The sequence below is a fragment of the Schistocerca americana genome, chromosome 4, assembly GCF_021461395.2.
Source record: "Schistocerca americana isolate TAMUIC-IGC-003095 chromosome 4, iqSchAmer2.1, whole genome shotgun sequence".
Classification (NCBI taxonomy): Eukaryota; Metazoa; Arthropoda; class Insecta; order Orthoptera; family Acrididae; genus Schistocerca; species Schistocerca americana.
The window spans coordinates 846805434-846814278 of NC_060122.1; the positions used below are offsets into that span (position 1 = coordinate 846805434).

Sequence of the window (8845 nt, forward strand, 5' to 3'; positions counted from 1 at the left end):
GATTATCTCTCAATAAGCGGTTTTATATGTGAAGTGTGGTGAAATCCTTTACTCTTCCTAGTACGCAGAGTTTCAACTGAAAAGCAATTGTCATGTTTTATATGTCGGTAAGCGTCTGTGTTATTTTTCTCTGAGCCAGCTGGCGCAGGTGGCTGCCTGCGGTGCGAGTCATTGCCTATTGTCTCTTTGTTGGCGCGCATCGTTATTGGGATTTGGAGACCTAACTTCTACAAATTCACCTCCTCGAGAGGGCCCTGCTCTGTTTGAATCCCGCCAGTTCTGATGCAATTCAGGTCTGTCGTTACGATCATATCGTCTGTCGTCATGTCGGTAGATGCCATAGTTTCTTTCTTGTCGGTCATGTGGTGGAGAATTTCTCCCTGAATCGTAACTGCGCGCTGGACCGTTGCGTCTAAAGTTATTCTGTCTCCCTTGATAATAATTATTTTGGTTCCCATATTGTCTGTTTCTCTGATTGTCTCTGTGATAGTCATTACCACGGAGAGGTGATCTTTCCCTGTAATTGTTACTACTCTGCCAACGGTTGTCATACGGGTGGTGTCTGTTTCGGTCACGATTTACGTTGAAAGAATAGCCTTGTCGTATATTATTTCTGTCATCGCGGAATTGTGACGGATGTGATCTGTAATTGTTGTGCTCCTGTTTCCGCGTTCCCCGATTGTCAGTGTCAATTTCCAGTTCTTGTAACAGTCCCTGAAAAGCCTCAATGTCTTTTTTGCAACGTCGTTCTAAAATAATATGTCGTAAATGTACAGGTAATTTCAGATTGTTCAAAGTGTTTCATCATCATGATGCTATGTTTTACTCGGTCTTGTGTAGCTTGAGACCAATATGCTGAGAGGAAGACATGGTAAAATTCTCCTTCACTGTGACAATCGTGAATAACCGATCGCATTCTTACAGCTGGTTCATTCTCTAAATAGCCACACATAAATTCTAATCTGTGTTCTAACGACCAGTTGGGAGGAAAACAATGAGAGAATTGATGGAGCCACGCTTGTGGATGAATGTCGTTGCCAGAATTCTTAAAAGTTTTGAATTTACGTGTAGTGATGAACAGCTTATAGTCAAAATCATCATGTCGGCGAGTAGCATATCGGTCATTGTTTCGTCGTGTCGGCGGTTCCATCTCAAAATTCGGTGCACCTTGCCAATTTCTTTCATAATTTCCGAAATGCCCTGTGTTATTATTTTGTAGCTTTTCCATATTTCTAAGTTCCTCTTCCCGTGTCAGAGCGCGAGTGTCCTCTGAAATTTGTAATTTTTGTATTACTTGTGCCAACTGATCTTGTACTTCCCGGATTTCTCTTTTGTACTGTATATTGATTTGATCTTGATTGAATTTCCTAACTTGTTCGCACTCTTCTGTGTCATTAAAGACTACCGGTTTTGTGTCATTCAGATTATCATCTAGATAAATTAGTGAATTGATCCGAAAGTTCGGCTACTTTCTCCGATAGTGTACTTATTTCCTCAGTGTGTTTTTCTGAACCAAGTTTCAGAGTATCTACTGTGTCCTTTAAGTTTTACTGAGTTTTTGCAAGTTGCGTAACCGAATCGGTAGATGCAACTGAGTCAAATTTAGCTTGCAAGGTCTCATGATTTTCATGAACAATAGTTTGCAGTTCTTTTATGGCTGCTTCGTGATTCTGTAATGCATTTTCATGCCGCGAAAAAATAGGTAGAAAATGCTCACAAATTTGAGTTTTTACGTCATTACAGACTTTTTGACATTTCGATTCAATGTTATGTAACTCAGTAGTTAAATCTTCACGTGTTTGTTCACGAGTGTGTTCCAATGAGTCTAACTTTTGAAGATTTTGTTCCATTGTGTCTAATTTTTTAAGATTTTGTTCCACTGTGTCTAACTTTTGAGGATTTTGCTCCATTGTGTCTAACTTTTGAAGCTTTTGCTGTGTTTGTCTCTGGTGTTGTTCCATTTGTTGCATTAGCTGTAATAAGAATGCACTGGTATCTGAAACATGTTCCTCAGTGGTTTTCGGCAATGCATTTGAACCGGCAATATTTGCAGTTTGAAAAGCAGAAAATGTGTCTTGACTTATTTGAGAAAAGGGTGAGGATACAAACCCTGAATCTACAGTATTTGCAAGATTGTGTCCTGTCATTTCGGATTCCTGAGGTAAGCTGTTGCCAAGCGATCAATTGATAATGCTTCCCTGTTCACTAACTGTTTCACTGCCTACGTCATTGTTTGCCACCCGCTCCATTTCCCTATGCACAATTACCAAGTTACTATGTTGAACATTAGTTAATTCATTACACGGTGGCGCTAACACACTGCTTTTGTCTTCACTGTCATTTCTCAGTTTACTTTGGAGCCTAGTATTACGTTTTTCACACGCCATTATTGTCACAATATTTCACACGATAACACAGAAAAGCACAATTTGATGAGCAAAAATAAGAGAACACACTAACATAGCACTGAAAATAATATCTAGTTAATTGCAAGCGCAGCTGCGAAATACTTGGTGCAAATCTACATGCATGCCACAACTGCTTTACTGTACAACAATGAAAAACTACAACTACAAAGGAAATTCTCTCTATAATTATGCACTAGCAATAAACAAAAGCTACACTAATTACACAAACTACAAGAAAAAATCAGAAGATTCCAGTGAGGTATCCTGGCAGGGTCGCCATACGAAACATCCCCTTTTGAAAAATGGTACAAGACTGTGCTTAAACTGACACACAATATTTTTTATTTTAGCGCAACGCAATCTGACTTTCAAAAACCCTACAAATGAATGGCCATGACTAACATTAAACTATACGTTTCACAAATCGCTTACCTCACTAAAATCTTGGTTACTCAAACTACTGCAATACAGCAAGTGCCACTACTGCCAGCTAAATAAAAGATTCAAACTATGGAAGGCACTAACTACTGATAGGCATAGTTAGCAAATGAAAGATTTTAATGGAGACCAAACAATGTATTTACCTTAATAGTCATAATATATATAGCAGTTCATGAAAAATTTCAAAACTCCGCCATCTCTCTCTGCACATCCACCACTGCTGGCGGCTCACCTCCAACTGCGCAACGCTACGCGCTGTTCACATCCAGCTGCCGTTGCCCAACACTATAATGGCAGACAACAATGCAAACTAGACACAGACTGCACACAGCACAGCCAGTGATTTTTACCAATAAAAAAACCTAAACAGCCTACTTACATACAGCCTACTTACAATGCCAACAACCACAGATCAACTTTGGGACCAGGTGAATGCAGCATGGACGGCTATATCACAGGACGCCGTTCGCGCCTTATGCGTGTCGATGCCATCACACATGGAACACGTTATCAAGGTGCTTGGCGGACTCTGTGCCTACAATTAAATAGGACACATGGTGAACCGAGGTGACTGAAATGCTAATCATATCCGGAGAACATACTAATGTACATGTCCTGTTAATATGAACGCCCTATCTCTAGTCGTTCAAAGTGTTATGATTTTTTCTGAACATGAGCGTATTTCGTGGTCACTGGTTCGATCTATGTGAAGCAGTAATTCATTCGTTAAAGAAATGTTATGTTTTATACTCGATTTGGGGTTTCCATGGACCATGTTAGTGACCTTTCACGTAACACGGATTTTTCCCACAATTTTTGAGTAGACTGAAGGGAAAAAGATTTAGAATTTCTGACTGGCTAGTCCTGTTATTGTTTTCGGTTTCCTCTGAAGATGGGAATCTAAAACTTTCTCTCGAACTGTACCTCTGTTTATAATTAGGCCTACTTGTTCTTCAGACTTCACCCCTTTTGGAGCACTTCTGGTTTTCTGTAGCCACTGGCATCATGGTGATTTTTTCCAGGTGACCTGTTCAGAAATTCTCTTGAGTATCCTGTTTTCATTCCTCCGAACCTGATGTTTGTAAAACACCATTCTACATTACCTCGTCATTTCATTTAGTTCCCCAGTATTCTTCGAGAGATACTCTAAATCCCCCTCCTGAATACGCTATTCTATTTCACTGGTCCCATTAGTATACTTAGGACTTTTCTCTCTTCCTTTTACATTTTTTCTATTTTACCTGTCTTAGACGAATACAGGCATTACGCGACGTACAAACATCCTAGTTCTATAACTGTAACACAGGCGTGTAACTTTGAGTCAAACAATGCAAATCTCTTATTGTAGAAATCTCTAAACAAGTGAAAGTGCATTTGGTGCTTCCTTGGCCGGAATTTATTACCCCCCTCGACACAGACATTCCTCTGCATTACCTCACCAAGATTCTTACATACATTTACTGTAAAAGAAATAGTAAATCCCAGTATTACGCAATGTAGCACCCAGTTCAGTTTTCTCGGGTTGGGAACTTAGGAGTGATCTGTTTTACTTGGAAGTAACTTTCTAAAACCAAGATCACATAAACATTTCTTTATTTTCAATAATCTGTTTCGAAAGACTTTGCTGTCATCTTCAAGTCTTCAAAATTTTTATTACGAAACATGTTCATTCTACGTTGGAACTTCACGCCAAGTTGCCGTGTTAGTTGATAAATTGCAGCGCATTATACGAAGGTTTGTCACAAATAAAACATTTACAATCAAAAAGCATCCTGTGTACATGGCCACGTCTGTATGGTAACATCACAAAAATCACAACATGCAATACAATAAGCAAAAAACATTTGTTTATTTTACTATGACATGTTCCATTCATTGACGGTCCATCATAGACGGCGTAAATTGTGGAGACCACATGATAACAGCCAAATCTGTCGAAACTGATTGCTGAAAATAAATAAATATTCATGCTATGTGGGCTGTAGAAACTTGTATATGTAGTAACCAATTTACTCATAACGTTTTATGGATCGGTTGTTGTTTATCCGGCTTTAATTTGAAGGCGGGCGGCGCTGGGTTGCAGGAAGGCTTAGATGGAACCCTACATCGTTCTTGGGGAGCCTGTCTCACGCAAGGATATGTATGGCTTCACAAATAATGCATTCCAAAATGATCAAGCTCAGGAAAACTTTAAAATGCGAGGCGTTTAATAAGTAATACAAGATATTCTTTACTCTGCGAATATCAGTTGCCAAAATGTGGAATTTATTGCGCGACAACGTGGAATATTCCCGCTTCAGTTCCCATAGTTAAGTTACAGTTGGTGGAGCCACTATATATGTAGCCTTTAAAATGGCGTCTGTAACGGACATCCAAGCAGAGCGCTGTCATTTGAGTTTCTTTCGCGGTAAACCAGAGCACCACTGATAGCTGAAGGTGCTTGCAGAATGAGTTCGGAGACCTGGCAGTGAGCAAAAGCACGGTGAGTCGTTGAGTGAGGCGTCTGTTATCATTACAACAAAGTCGCGCAAACCCAGCCCATCTCCTTGGTGCCACCTCCCCAGACACAGCTTTGGCTCCTGAGTGTTGAAACGTGCGGACGCTCTCATTCGAGGTGCTCTACAATCACAGTCAGATACTTTACTGCTCAACTGAACATCCCTGTTGGTAGTGTTGACACACTCGTCCACCAGCTGTGGTTCTCAAAGGTTTTTTTTTGCCCACGGGATTCCTCACCGCCTAACAGAAGGACCTTCTATGTGGTACTGCTTGTGTGTTGCGAGGCTGGTTCTTACAACATCTTGTCGAACATCGTCACAGGCGATGAAATGTTGTTTTATCACTTGGAATTGGATGCAAAATGGCAATCCACAGCAGCTCTCCTTCACAGAAGAAGTTCAAAGCCGGACCCTCTGCCAGTAAAGTCATGGTGACGGTATTCTGGGACTTGGGAGGTGTGGTTGTGTTTGATGTCCTCCCTTATGGTGCAGCAATCAACACTGTACTGAGAGACAGCAGGAGATGGGTCTAGTAATGGGTCTAGTAAGTTTTACTTATGTGGAATAGAAATTTAGGAACAAACAGAAATAATGGATCTGTCATTCCGTCAACGCACAGATCATTATATACCGCAGATTCTCACGTATTGGGCAAGAATGTAGAAAGAAAGATGCAGCATTTCCCAACGAAGCAACCTCGCAAACACTAGGGGTAATGTAGGGGAAAAATTATAAAGTTGAAGTTCCGTTATGGTCGGCCAGTGATTTTAATCACTCTTCTTACAAATGCGAGTCCTATGTTTTAACGATTGTGTCCCCCCATTCAGTGTAACGCCCGATGCCACGGTTGGTCGTTTAATAAATGCCATTGTAAATTTGAAGTTTCTGTATTACTGTGGGGTTTCTTATGGTCTTCAGTCGGGAGATTAGGTTCATCTACATCTACATCTACGTGATTACTCTGCTATACACGATAAAGTGCCTGGCAGAGGGTTCAATGAACCACCTTCATGCTGTCTCTCTTCCGTTCCGCTCTCGAACGGCACGCGGGAAAAACGAGCACTTAAATTTTTCTGTACGAGCAATGATTTCTCTTATTTTATCGTGCTTATCATTTCTCCCTATGTAGGTGGGTGCCAACAGAATGTTTTCGCAATCGGAGGAAAAAACTGGTGATTGAAATTTCATGAGAATATCCCTTCGTAACGAAAAGCCCTATAGTTTTAATGCTTGCCATTCCAGTTCACGTATCATGTCTGTGACACAATCTCCACTATTTCGAGATAATACAAAACCAGCTGCCCTTCTTTGTGCTTTATCGATGTCATCCGTCAGCCGCACCTGATGCGGATTCCACACCGCACAGCAGTACTCCAGAATAGGGCGGACAAGCGTGGTGTAAACAGTCTTTTTAGTAGACCTGTTGCACCTTCTAACTGTTTTGCCAATGAATCGCAGTCTCTGGTTTGCTCTACCCACAATATTATCTTTGTGATAATTCCAATTTAGGTTATTTGTAATTGTAATCCTTAAGTATTTAGTTGAATTTACAGCCTCAGATTTGTGTGACTTTTCGCGCAATCGAAATTTAGTTGATTTCTTTTACTACTCATGTGAATAACTTCACACTTTTCCTTATTCAGGGTCAATTGCCACTTTCCGCACCATACAGATATCTTATTTAATTCATTTTGCAAGTCCTTTTGATCATCTGATGAATTTACAAGACGCTAAATGACAGCATCATCTGCAAACGATCTAAGACGGCTACTCAGATTGTCTCTTATGTCGTTAATATAGATCAGGAACAATAGAGGGCCCATACTACTTCCTTGGGGAACGCCGGATATTACTTCTGTTTTACTCGATGACTTTCCGTCTATTACTACGAACTGTGACCTTTCTGACAGGAAATCACCAATCCAGTCGCACAACTGAGGCGATACACCGTAGGCACGCTGTTTGGTTAGAAGACGCTTGTGAGGAACGGTGTCGAAAGCCTTCTGGAAATCTGAAAATATGGAATCATTTTGACATCCCCTGTCGATGGCATTTATTACTTTATCAGTATAAAGAACTAGTTGTGTTTCAACCGTGCTGACTATGTGTCAATAAATCGTTTCCTTCGAGGTACTTCATAATGTTCGAATACAGTATATGTTCCAAAACCCTACTGCAAATTGACGTTAGGTCTGTAATTGAGCGGATTACTCCTACTTCCCTTTTTCGGTATTGGTGTGACGTGAGCAATATTCCAGTCTTTAGGTACGGATCTTTCTGTGAGCGAGTGGTTGTATATAATTGCTAAATATGGAGTTATTTTATCAGCGTCCTCCGAGAGGAACCTGACTGGTATACAATCTGAACCGGAGGCCTTGCCTTTATGAAGTGATTTAAGCTGCTTAGTTACTCCGAGGATATCTACTTCTATGTTTCTCATCTTGGCAGTTGCTCTTCATTGGAATTAAGGAATATTTTCTTCGTCTTCTTTGGTAAAGGAGTTTCGGAAAACCGTGTTTAATAACTCTGCTTTAGTGGCACTGTCATCAATGACTTCACCATTGTTATCGCGCAGTGAAGGTACTGATTGCGTCTTGCCACTGGTGTGCTTTATGTATGACCAGAAACTCTTTGGGTTTTCTGCCAGACTTCGAGACAGAACTTCGTTGCGAAAATTATTAAAAGCTTCTCGCTTTGAAGTACGTGCCATATTTCGTACTTCTGTAAGACTTTGCCAATATTGGGGATTTTGCGTTCTTTTAAATGTGACATGCATTTTTCGTTAGGGCAACGGCGCTGCCGCAGTGCATACACCGGTTCCCGTCAGATCACCGAAGTTAAGCGCTGTCGGGCGTGGCCGGCACTTGGATGGGTGAGCATCCGGGCCGCCATGCGCTGTTGCCATTTTTCGGGGTGTACTCATCCTCGTGATGCCAATTGAGGAGCTACTCGACTGAATAGTAGCGGCTCCGGTCAAAGAAAACCATCATAACGAGCGGGAGTGCGGTGTGCTGACCACACGCCCCTCCTATCTGCATTCTCAGCTGGGGATGACACGGCGGTCGGATGGTCCCACTGGCCCACTTATGGCCTGAAGATGGAGTTCTTTCTTTCGTTGCTTCTGCAACAACGATCTGATCCGTTTGTGTACCATGGGGGACGAGTACCATCACTTATCAATTTATGTGGTATATATCTCTCAATTGCTGTCGATACTATCTCTTTGAAAACATTCCACAACTTTTCTGCACTTACTTGATCAAATCGGAAGGAGTGAAGACTGTCTCTTAAAAAGGCGTTAAGAACATTGTTATCAGCTTTTTTAAATAAATATACTTTGCGTTTCCTTTTGATGGTTGTAGGTGTTACGGTATTCAGCCTAGCAGTAACTACCTTGTGGTCGCTAATCCCTGTATTCGTCACAACACTCACTATTTGTCCAGGATTATTTGTTGCTAAAAGGTCAAGTATACTTTCGCAACCATTTACGCTTCGAGT

At 41.1% G+C, this 8845-nt stretch overlaps 1 pseudogene; it reads left to right on the top strand.

Moving 5' to 3' along the window:
- The first annotated feature begins 8133 nt into the window (after positions 1–8133).
- LOC124614567 lies at positions 8134–8251 on the top strand (annotated as a pseudogene).
- Positions 8252–8845: the final 594 nt, after the last annotated feature.